Source organism: Papio anubis, chromosome 10 (assembly GCF_008728515.1).
Source record: "Papio anubis isolate 15944 chromosome 10, Panubis1.0, whole genome shotgun sequence".
NCBI lineage: Eukaryota > Metazoa > Chordata > Mammalia > Primates > Cercopithecidae > Papio > Papio anubis.
In genome coordinates this window covers 656,629-669,664 of record NC_044985.1, presented here as the reverse complement: position 1 = coordinate 669,664, position 13,036 = coordinate 656,629, and the positions used below count along the sequence as shown (strand labels likewise).

At 39.4% G+C, this 13,036-nt stretch overlaps 1 long non-coding RNA gene across 7 annotated transcripts in view; it reads right to left on the bottom strand.

Moving 5' to 3' along the window:
• The window catches only part of LOC110740979, a 210,402-nt gene extending 199,328 nt beyond the window's left edge, over positions 1 to 11,074 (bottom strand). For 3 of the 7 annotated variants that reach the window (XR_004176438.1, XR_004176435.1, XR_004176436.1), the window contains exons 1-2: positions 9,088 to 11,073; positions 8,768 to 9,000 (exon numbers count right to left, since the gene is read on the bottom strand). This is a non-coding gene — a long non-coding RNA (uncharacterized LOC110740979). Of the gene's footprint in view, positions 1 to 8,121; positions 8,188 to 8,767; positions 9,001 to 9,087 lie in introns of those variants that run through there. The other 4 variants (XR_004176440.1, XR_004176439.1, XR_004176437.1 and 1 more) reach the window with 4 other exon arrangements.
• Between the last annotated feature and the right edge of the window lie 1,962 nt (positions 11,075 to 13,036).

The following is a 13,036-nucleotide window of genomic DNA, read 5'->3' as shown; positions in this document are numbered from 1 at the left end:
AGTAGCTGGGACCACAGGCATGCACCACCACACCTGGATACTGTTTGTATTTTTTGTAGAGATGGAGTTTCACCATGTTGCCCAGGCTGGTCTCAAATTCCTGAGCTCACGTGGACCACCCACCTCATCCTCCCAAAATGCTGGAATTACTGGCGTGAGCCAGCATTTCCATCTATGGAAATCCATGCCCAGCCATCTAAGTTTCTTAGAACTTCTGTCAGTGTAACTGTGGGATACATTCATGTAATTCCAATTGCTGCAGAGAAGGATGAAGACATGTACAACTTTTCTAGGCATTGCTGAATTCCACTCCTGAGGTCTGGTCTGAAAAAAGTGGATTCTATTTTATCTTTTCCTCACTGATTTGAGGTGGTACACATCAGATTCATCAGATTATAGCTACTAACAATATACAAGAGTGCCTATCTCCCCACAGCCTGGCCAAAAGAGTACACTGTTAAAACTAGGACTTTGCCAATCTGGTGGGTTAAAAATGGAATCTTCACATAGTTTTCATATGGATTTCTTTTATATCAGTAGCTATGAGCATCTTTTCATGTGGTGTAGAATCATTTGCACTTATTTTTCTATGAATGAAACATTACTCTGATCTTTCCATAGGGCTCTAGGTTATTTTCTTCTGTAGTATTAGAAGCTCTTTGGATATTAAGAATATAAACGCTTTCTCTGCAATATAAGTTGCAAATATCTTTTCCTAGTTTGTCATTACTTTGTTCTACGGTGTTGTCCTGAAAACTACTTTTTAAAATTTTTATTATTCAAACATATCAAATTTTATTCTCACTGTTTCTGAATTTTAAATTTATGCCAAATTATATAGGAATTTCATCTGTGTTTTCTTTTACTGTACATGTGATTCCATTTTTTTTACATTGAAATCTCTTATCCTTTTGTAATTGACATGATACATGAAAAAAGAATCCAATTTCTTCTTTTTTTCCATAGGGTCACTCAGTTATTCAGTTTTTTAAAGTTTTTCTTTTCCCCTGATGATTTGAAATCCCACTTTCCTGTTATAGTAAACTTTTAAATGTAAGTGTATCTGTTTCTGGATGTTCTGTTCTATTAATCTGTCTGCTCTTTATGGATCTATGTCACACTGCTTTACTTATGGGCTTTATTGCATATTGAATGTCTCACAGAACCCCATATCCTTGCTCCTCCAAGCAATCTTTATAGGCAAATTGTCTTGATCTAGAAAAAAAAGTTATGGCCATTACTGTACTGGGATTTTAAAAGTTAGGATAATGTTAGCTTGTCTATCCAAAAATATAGTGCCTTTCCATGTCTTCAAATCTATTTTTACGTCTTTTAAAAGTATGCATAGTTTTCCTCATATGGATTTTGATCATTTCTTGCTGCATCTATGTCTTTGTATTTTTGCTATGTCTATTTTTGTAAATGGGCTCTTCTCTTCCATTATATCTTCACATATGTGTGTGTGTGTGCACAGTACTATATATATATATATATAATGTTTTTCTCAGCCTTTAGGCTAAGATCAAGTGCAGAATATATATACTTATTCATATGTGTATATTAATAAATATTAGAATGTATATTTTATGAATGAATATTAATATAATTTAATATATAAACTGCATATATGTGTAGACAAATATATGTGTATATGTATATATACACACATACTTCTATGCATGTGTGTATATACTCATTCTATAAACTGATATTTTCTTTGTATAAATTTAAGTGGTACAAGTGCAATTTTGTTACATGGATATATTACTGTATTAGGATATTCTTGCATTGCTATAAAGAAATACCTGAGGCTGGGTAATTTATAAAGAAAAGAGGTTTAATTGGCTCACAGTTCTGCTGGCTGTACAAGAAGCATTGGGCTGGCTGGCATCTGCTGCTGCTGAGAGCCTCAAGAGGCTTCCAATCATGGCAGAAGGAAAAGGGGGAGCAGGTGCATCACATGGCAAAAGCAGGAGCAAGAGAGGGGCAGAAGGTGCCATGCTCTTTTAAACAACCAGGTTTCGTATGAATTACCAGAGTGAGAACTCGCTCATTACCAAGGGGAGAGTGCTAAGCCATTCAAGAGGGATCCAGTCCCATGACCCAAACACCTCCTACCAGGCCCCACTTCCAACATTGGGGACTACATTTCAATGTAAGATTTGGAGGCGACAAACATACAAACTGTATCATTCAGCCCCAAGTCCCCCAAATTTAACATCTTTCTCACATTGCAAAATATAATCATTCCTTCACAATAGTAACCAAAAACATTAACTCTAAAACCCCAAGTCCCAAGTCCAAAGTACCATGTGGGAATGAGTTCCTGCCATTTATGACTCTGTAAGATCAAAAGATGTTATTTACTTCCAAGACACAATTGTGGCACAGGCATTGAGTAAACATTCCCATTCCAAAAGGGAGAAACTACCCAAAACAAAGGGACTAGAGACCCCACACAAGTCTGAAACCCAGCAGGGCAGTCATTACATCTCAAAGCTCCAAAATAACCTCCTTTGACTCCACGTCTTGTATTCAGGACACACTGGTGCAAGGGATGGGTTCGCAAGGCCTTAGGCAGCACATTCCGACATGGCTTTGCAGGGTACAGCTGCTTTCACAAGTTGGAGTTAAGTGCCTGCAGCTTTTCTAGATGTAGGGGGCAAGCTGCCAGTGAACCACCATTCTGGAGTATGGAAGGCAGTAGCCTCCTTCCCACAGATCCACTAGGCAGTGCCCTGGCGGGGACTCTGTGTGAGGGCTCCAACCCCATATTTCCCATTGGCACTGCTATAACAGGGGCTTTCCATGGGGGCCCTGCCCCTGTAGCAGGCATCTGCCTGGGCACCCAGACTTTCCCATACATCCTCTAAAATCTAGGGGCAAGATGTCAACCACCCTTCACTGTTACATTCCTCCCATCTTCCAGCTTAACACCACATGGAATCCACCAAGGTTTATGGCTTGTGCCCGCCACAGTAGCCTGAGCTGTGTCTGGGGGCCTTTCAGCCAAGGCTGGAGTTGGAGCTGCTGGGATGGAGGGAACAGTGTCTCAAGGCTGGGCCTGGCTCTCAAAAACATTTTTCCCTTCTCGGCCTCTGAGCCTGGGATGGGAGGAGCTGTCCCAGAGACTTCTGAAATACCTTTGAAGCCTTTTTCCCATTGTGCTGGATATGAGCACGTGCCTCCCTTTTAGTTAGGCTACTCTCTAGCAAGTGGTTGCTCCACAGCCTGCTGGAATTCCTCTCTTGAAAATGCTTTTTCTTTCTCTGACACATGGCTAGGCTCCAAATTTTCCAAACTCTTATGCTCTCCTTTTCCTTTTCCAAGTAAGTTCCAAGGTTAAGTCATTTCTTTGCTCCTGTACCTGATATAAGCTCTTAGAAGCAGCCAGGCCATATCCTGAATGCTTTGCTGCTTAGAAATTTCCTCCACCAGATACCCTAAGCCATCACTCTTAAGTTCAAATTTCCACAGATCCCTACGGCTTGAACACAATGCAGCCAGATTCTCTGCCAGGTTGTAACATGGGTGACCTTTATGCCGGTTCCCAATAACTTCCTCATTTCCATCTGAGACCTTGTCAGCCTGGCCTTCACTGTCCATATTTCTATCAGCATTTTGCTTACAACCATTTAACCAGTCTCTAAGATGTTCCAACTTCCCCTCATCTTCCTGTCTTCATCAGAGCCCTCCAAAGTCTTCCAACCTCTTCCTGCTATGCAGTTCCAAAGCTGACTCCACATTTTCAGGTATCTTTACAGCAATGTCCCAGTTTTGGTGCCAATTTTCTATATTAGGCTTTACTTGCATTGCTATAAAGAAATACTGAGGCTAGGTAATTTATAAAGAGATTGAACTGGCCCACAGTTCTACAGGCTGTACAAGAAACATGGTGCTCATATCTGCTGCTGATGAGGGCCTCAGGAAGCTTCCAATCATTGCAAAGTGAGCGCAGGTTCATCACATGGTGAGAGCAGAAGCATGAAAAAGACAGAGGAGGGGCTGGGCACAGTGGCTCATGCCTGTAATCCCAGCACTTTAGGATGCCAAGGCAGGTAGATCGCCTGAGGTCAGGAGTTTTGAGACTGGCCTGGCCAACATGGTGAAACCCCGCCTCTACTAAAAATACAAAAATTAGCTGGGCATGGTGGCGTGCACCTGTAGTCCCAGCTACTTGGGAGACTGAGGCAGGAGAATTGCTTGAACCTGGAAGGCGGAGGTTGCAGTGAGCTGAGATCGCATTACTGTACTCCAGCCTGGGTGACAGACAGAGAGAGATGCTGTCTCAAAAAATGAGAGAGAGAGAGAGACAGAGAGAAAAAGTGCGACACTCTTTTGAACAACCAGATCTTGCATAAACTACCAGAGCAAAAACTCACTCATCATCAAGGGGATGGTGCTAAGCCATTCATGAGAAATCCACCTCCATGACCCAAACACCTTCCCACCAGGCTCCACCTCCAATAGTGGGGATTACATTTCAACACAAGATTTAGAGAGGACAAACATCTAAATTGTATCCATTGCATGGTAGCAAAATCTGAGCTTTTACTGTGCCCATCGTCTAAATAATGTACATTACACCCATTAAGTAATTTTTTTATCCTCTATTCCCCTCCCACCTCTCCACCCTTCTGAGTCTCCAATGTCTATCAGTCTATACTCTGTATATGTGTATACAGTATTCAGCTTTCACTTATAAGAAAAAATGTGCAGTATTTGTCTTTCTGTTTCTGAGTTGTTTGACTTAAGATATATTTTTACTCAATTGTCATGTTATTTGCAGCTTTTCCATTGATTTGGGTGAGGAGGAATTTCCAGATATAAGATCGTGTTACTTGCAAAGAAAAATGGCATTACTTCTTACTTTGCCATTATTGTGCCTCTAGTTTTTTTCTTTTATCTAATTGCTTTGATTAGTATCTGTAACACAATATTCAATAGTACTGGAGGTGGTCGGCATCCCACATTAGTGACACAGTCTCTAGTTTTCCCAGTAAGCAAAATTCAACTTTTGGGCTGGTACATGCACAAAAGCATGCTCGTGTGTGTATTCATGTTAATAATATATCCATATATTTATATTTTATTTCCATTTTTAAGGATTTTTTTCAAATATTTTTATGCATCTATGGAGATTGGCATGTTTTACTTCTTATCTCTATAAATACGATGGACTGTATTAATGAATTACTTAATATTGAATAAGCTTTACATTCCTGGAATAAACTCAGCTTGACAATGACACATTATTTTTAAAGTGCTGTTAAATTTTGCTTGCTAATATTTTATCTATTTTTTTGAAGTAATATATTTCAATTAATATAATGATGATATTATGTATTTACTACAATTATTTGTCAGTTTTAGTTTTGATGTAATACTTGCTTCACAAAACTAATTTATAAGGTTTTTTTTCTTTCTCCATATCCACAAACTTTATAAGTAGTTTTGGAATTTACCTGATTGGTAGAATTCCTGTCACTCCATCTGGGTTTCATGCCTTCATTGTGAGGGTGCGCTTCAACTATGTTCTTTATTTCTTCTATCATAATTGGTCTGTTAGACTTTGACTAAGGTAAATTTTGGCAGATTGCATTTTTCTTAACAATTATCTATTTCATGTAGAATTTAGGTGCATCTGCAAATACATGATCTGAATAGGCCTATACCTATTAAATAAATTTAATCAATAATAAGTTTCCAAAGAAAGCACTAGGCCTATATGGATTCACTAATAAATATTACCAAACATTTAAGTAATAAATTATGTCAATTGTCTACAATCTTTTCCAAAGATAGAAGCAGAAGGAATACTTCCTAACTCATTCTATAAGGCCAACATTACCCAAATATCAAAGCCAGAGAAGAACATCACAAGAAAATAAAACTACAGAGCAACATCTCTCATGAATATAGATACAAAAATTCTCAACAAAACATTAGCAAATAAAATCTAACAATGTATAAACAGAATTATACACTATGACCAAATGGGATTTACCCCAGGTATGCAAACCTGATTCAATATTAGAAAATCAATTAATGTAATCCACCATATCAACAGGCTATGAAAAAATCATATTCATACAGTAAACGCGTTTGACAAAACCCAACACCCATTCATGATAAAACCTCTCAGTGAACTAGGAATAGAAGGAAATTTCCTCAACTTGATAAAGAACATGTACAAAAACAAACCCCACAGCTAATATCATACTTAACAGTAAGAAACTTGAAGCTTTCTTGATAAGATCAAGAACAAGGCAAGGATGTCCCCTCTCCCCACTGTTCTTCAACACTGAATTGGAGGTACTAGCTAATTCAATAAGATGAGACAAGGAGATAAAACATATACTTATTTGGAAGAAATAAATAAAACTGTCTTTGTTTCCAGATAACATGATTGTTTATGTAGGAAAAAAACAAAAGAATCAACCAAAAGAAAGCTCTTGGAACTAATAAATCATTATCAAGGATGCAGTATACAAAAAAAGGTTAACATACAAAATCAATCACTTTCCTATATACTAGCAATGAAAAAGTAGAATTTGAAATTAAAAACACATCACCATTGACACTGGCACCCCCAAAATAAAATAGGTATAAATCCAACAACATACACGTACGATCTCTATAAAGAAAATCATAAAACTGTAGGCAAAGACACCAAATAACTAAATAAATGGAAAGATATTCCATGCTAATGGATGGGAAGACTCAATATTGTCAAAATGGCAGTTTTTCCACACTTGGTCTATAGATTCAACACAATTCCCATCAAATCCTAGTATGTTATTTTTGTGAGTATTAACAAATTGATTCTAAAGTTCATAATGGAGAGACAAAAGATCCAAAATAGCCAACTAAATATTAAATGAGAACAAAGTTGAAGGACTGACACTACCCAGCTTTTAGACTTACTATAAAGCTACAGTGATTAAGACAGCAAGGTATTGGCAAAAGAACAGACAACTAGATCAATGGAACAGAAAAGAAAGCCCAGAAAAAGACTAAATAAATACAACAGATATTTGATAAATGAGTAAAGGTAACACAATAGTACAAGGTAAGTGTCTTCAACAAGTAGTGCTGGAACAACTGGACAGGCACATATAAAAAAATGAATTGAGACACAGATTTTATACACTTCACAAAAAATGAACTCACGGCGGATCCCAGGCTTAAATATAAAATGTAAGACTATACAACTCCTAGAAACTAACACACGACAATGCCTTTTTAGATACACCACCACCATTAAAAACTTCTGCTCTGCAAAGGACACTGTCAAAAGAATTAGAAGACATGCCACAGACTGGCAGAAAACACTTACAAAAGACATGTCTGATAAAAGACTGCTATCTAAAACATACAAATAACTCTTTAAACTCAACAATGGGAAAACAAACCATCTAACTGAAAATAGGCAAAGGCCCTGAACAGACATCTAGCCAAAAAAGCCATACATATGCCAACTAAGTGTATGAAAAGATGCACAACATCATACATCATTACGGAATTGCAAATTAAAACAATAAGAAGATTACCACTACACATCTGTTAGAATGCCAAAATCTAAAACACCAACATCAAATGCTGGCAAGGATGTGAAGCAACAGGAACAGGACATGAAAGAAGCTAATCTGCAAAGGGTACAAACTATGTGACTCCAACTGTAAGACACATTGGGAACAGCAAAACCATAGAAATAGTAAAAAGATTAGTGGTTGCAGAAGCAGCTGGGAGAGAGGTATAAACAGAGCACAGAGGAACTTTAGGGCAATTAAACTATTGTGTACAATATTATAATGGTGGATAGATGTCATTATACCTTTGTCAAAACCCATGGAATATATCACACCAAGAGTGAACGCTTCTTTAAACTCTGCATTCATGTGTGAACGGAAATGAAAAATGTTTTCCCTATTTCATCTGCTGTTTACAAATAAGCCCACTACTCTCCAGGAATTATCCAGGAGTGCTTTGAGTCTTCTGCTCTCAGATTCATAAGATATTGCGTTGCTTCCCTCAGCTCACTCCTTTCAGATGCTGGTGCCACATGGACCCAGCTATAAGGGATTTGTCCCCAATGGCTTTCATCTTGAGGCTTGTGGATAAAACTTGTTACCTAGTTTTATTGCAGATGTTGTCCATTTTGCTCTACCTATTTGTATGGAGGACCTGAAGAGATTTTAAAAATTACACTTAGACTATCACCGTCATCCCATAATTACCCCTTCTGATTTTTACTCAAGCAAACAAACATTCTAGAATATTAAAATATTTGAGCCCACTTTTCAACCTCAGGCTAACGCCGCAGTAAATGGACTCCCTGACCCCCTCTTAGACTACATACATAAAGGTTCTGTTTGTTTATTGAGTGCTTGTCCACGTCTGTGCTCATTTTTAATTTAAAATTTCAGACTCTATCCTCACAATAGTGTTTTAAAGTAGACATTGCTGGCCCTGAATAGATCCTTTCCTCCTCCTCAAGTCATTTTAATGACACGGTCTTGCACTGTCACCGAGGCTGGAGTGCAGTAGCCTGACTGTAGCTCACTGCAGCCTCAACCTCCAGGTTCAAGGGATCCTCCCACTTCAGCCTCCCGAGCAGCTGGGAACACAGGCGTGCACCACAGCGTACGACTAATTTTTGTATTTTTTGTAGAAACGGGGTCTCGCTTTGTTCCCTGTGCTGTCTATGCTATTCTTATATCCGTCTCTGGCTACAGATGTTTCTTTCCACTTTATGAAAGCTTACCCTTCTATGGCTGAGTTTTATCTTCAAGCGCCGACTGACCAGAGAGTTTTCTGGGACTCCCCCGCTGACAGGCCAGGCCTATGTTTTCCTTCACAGTTTCCCCCGTGGAACTGTGCAGCCCCTCTTCAGAGACTGTTCCAGCCTCAGGGGTGACGGCACGAGCTGAGACCTGGACGGGTGCGGGGTTCGTGATTGCAGCCGGGTGTCTTCCTTCCCCAGAGATGGATGAGACTCTGCCCGGGAGAAAAGAGAGGGACAGTCAGTGGCAGACTCCCATTCCCCTGCCTCTGCACAGGCTACTTTCTGGCATTCCTGCTCACCTGCAGAGCTCCTGGAGACGGGACACTGCATTCCTGAAAACGCAAAGCCTCCTCTGTACCAGTTACTCCGTTCTTGCCTGGGCTCCACACAGGCCAGCGCGCGCTCAGCTCGGTGCATGTGGCTGGGGCTGGGCCCTGCGAGCCACGCTTCTGCTGCCCCACTGGCCCTGCCGATAGGGGGCGCGAAAGGGAGGCCGCGGGGCTGGAGGAGGGCGGGCTCGCTCCAGTTTCCGCCCCATGGGCTTCCCGGCGCCTGCGCGTCGCACGCCCTTGCCGCTGAGTCTTGCACGTGCGGAAGCGACCCCTTTGTGAGGTGGGCGTGAAGGGAGCAACCTCTTTGAGGCGTTGGCGTGACGGGAGCGACCTCTTTGTGACGTCGGCCCCCGCCGATGCCCCGCGCAGCAGCCGTTAGGTCCCACGCTGGAGGTGCACCGGCCTTCCCGCGGCCTTCTGAGGCCTAAGAGCTCCAAGCCCTGCCCTTCGTGCCCCCTGCTAGGCGCGCGGCCGCAGCCCACAGTGGGTACCTCATGGCGACCCAGAGTTCTCTCTTTAGCCTCTCGGCTACATTCTTCACATGACGTTTTCTCGGTAAAATAAGCGGTGTGACTCCCCTCTCCTGACCGGGCTGTGTCCTAGGGCAGAGCCGGCTGGAAACGCCCCACTTGACTGGACAGCACTGCGAGGGCTGCGGTGGGAGCCCCTTTAGCGGGAGCCCCTTTCACAGAAGCTGGAGCGCACCTCACTGCAGAGATGGTGTGGCCGGGAAGGACTTTCCTTTCCCGGTCCTCCCCTTACGTCACAGGGCACAAGAGTCATCAGAAAAGCATTCAGAGAAATAATAGCTGAAAACTTTCCAGATGTGGCAAAAGACATACAGCTGCAGATTTAACAAGCTAAACAAACCTCAATAATCGTAAACCCGAAGAAGTTCGTGCCAATCACATCATAATTAAACGTCAAAAAACCAAAGACTGAATAAATTTTGAAAGCAGCTGGAGAGAAATCAATGTTGCTCATGAGGCAACACCAATTCAAGTCAGCTGAGCTTTCACCTGAAACCATAGGACGCAGAAGGGAGTGACTATTTTTTAAACTATTGAGGGAAAATAACTGTCAACTGTAGATTCAATATGTGGCAAAATTCCTCCAGGGAGTGAAAAGAATAGGTATTTATCAAACAAAGGAAAACTAAGAAAATTTGTTGTATCTTTAAAGAGTACCTAAAAGAAATTCCCTAAAAGGAAAGGAAATCAACAACAACAAAAGGACTTGGAACTTTAGAAAGAAAAGGAAAACATTAAAGTAGATTTTAGAAATTAGGAAAGATATAGTAAATACCCTTCAAATCATGAGTTTCCAAATTCATATTTGATGGTTAAAGCAAAAATTATATGACTACCTGATACGGTTCTCTATGCAGTGAACACACTTAAGCTCTCTATACATAAAAGTGGGAAGAAGAAAAAGACCTGAATGACAGTAAGGTATCTAACTTCACTCAAAGTGACAAACATTGATACCAATAGACTATGAAAGGTTGCATACATGTATTGTAAAACCTAAAGCAACAACTAAGAAAATTACACAATAAATACTACAAATAAGATGGAATCCTAAAAATGTAAGTTACCCACAACTAGGTAAGGAAAGAGAAACAAAAGAATAAGAAACAGAGAAAACAAAAGGAAAGCAAACAATGTCAGATGTATGTCCTAACATATTACTTAAATGTGAACAGTCTAAATATGACAAAAGATAGAGACTGGCAGAGTAGATAAAAACACAGAATCCAACAATATCTTGCCTGTAAGAAACTCTCTTTGAATTCAACACCACAGGTAAGATGAAAGCAGAAGGAAGGAAAGAGTTGTATTATGCAGACATTAATTAAAGTAGGAGTGGCTATATTAATATAAAAATAGTAGACTTCAGAGGAAAGAAAATTGCAAGTCAAAGAGCAACATTAAATAATGTAAAAGGATCAATCAATGAGGAAGACGTTGTGATCCTAAATGTGTATGCTGCAGACAACAGAGCCCTAAAATATATGAAGCAAAAACAGAGTTGATAGGAGAGAGAAACAATTCCACAATTATAGGTGGGAAGTTTAACATCTGACTCTCAGCAGCTAATGGAGCTATTAGACGATCAGCAAGAATACAGAAGACTGAGCAAGGCCATCACCCCACAGGATGTAACTGACATATAGAGAACACTGCCACCAACAGCAGCAGAGCACACATTTTCCAAGGGCCATGGAACATTCACCAAGCCATATCCTGGGTGATTAAACAAACAACAAGCAGTTTAAAATAATTGAAACTATACAGAGTGAATTCTTTAACCATAATGAAATCAAATTAGAAATCAATAAAATAAAAACAATGGAAAATATCCAAATACTTGAAAAATAAAAGACTTTTAAATAATTCATATATCAAAGAGGAAGTCTCAAAGGAAATTTTAAAAATACATAGAATCGGAAGAAAATGAAAATATAACATCTCAAAATATGTGGGGGGAGAAAACTAGTGCTGTGAGGAAATGTATAGCACTAAAAACAGAAAATGTCTCAAATCAATAACCTAAGTAACTACTTCAAGTAACTAGAAGAAAAAAGAGCAAAGGAAGGAAATCATAAAGATTAAAGCAGAAATTAATGACTTTTTTAAAAAATGAAAAGGTAACCAACCAGCAGCTTAACTCTATAATGCGTTTTAAAACTTTTTTCCCATTTATCTTTAGTCTCAAGATGTAACCTTGAAGCAAACTGCAAAAACCTTTTCCTTTAACCTTAAAATAGACTGCATGTCCCTTCCTTTCCCACTGTGTACTCCCTTCACATTCATCTAATTATGCCAGTATCTATGTGCTTACTTAGGTGTTCAAGGGCTAGTCTTGAGACAGACAGACCGAGCCTAGACACCAAGCAGAATTCCAGAGATTACCTCAAGGCAGCTAGTCACCAACCCAGCCATTGTTCAGATGATGTCAGCCCACACTCCAGGTAGACAGAGACCCAAGATAGCCAGTGAAAAAGGACACACACACCTTGCACTCAACACAACTGCATGCGTCCCATACCAAGTTTATTTTTATAAACCCTTGCCTTCTCCCTATAAATTCAATGTGATTGCTTTGGATGGGAATCCAGCCACTTTCCTATTGCTAGTTTTGGTTAATGAAGTCACTTTCCTTTTACCAGACCTCACTCTTCTTGAGACTCTGTAAGCAGCAAATGGCTGGACCTGCATTCATGTACAAAAATAGAAAAAAATGAATGAGGCAAAACACCGTCTGTTTGAAAGAAAATCAATAAAATGCACAAAGCTCTAGCAACACTGGTCAAAAAAAGACATAAAAATTAAGAATGAAACAGAGGAAATCACTACAAATCCTTTGGCCATTAGAAGAAAAATAAAGGTTACAGTGAATAGCTTTAAACTCACACAGTCAACAACTCAAAAGAAACAAGTCCTTGAAAACCTAAAACTACCAAACCTCAATCAAGATAAAACAGACAAAAACAGACAATCTGGACAGTTCTGTAATCTTCAAAGAAATCGAATTTGTAAATAAAAGTTTCCACAAAAAGAGATCTCCAAGTCCGGATAGTTGTATTGAAGATTTCTACCATAAATTTAAAGAAGAATTAACACCAATTTTATACATTCACCTACAGAAATAGAAGAAGAAAAACACTTCTCTACTAAGTTTATGAGGTTAGTGTTACCCTTATAACAAGCCTAGAAAAAACAATACAATTATTTATATCACTCATCAATTTAGAAGCAAATATTCTCAACAAAATATTAAGAAGTTGAATCCAGCAATGTGTACAAAGAATTCTACACCATAACCAAGTGGGGTTTATTCCAGGTATGTAAGGCTGTTTCAACATTTGAAATCAATCAATGTAATCCATCATAAGTTAAATTTAAAAAATTTA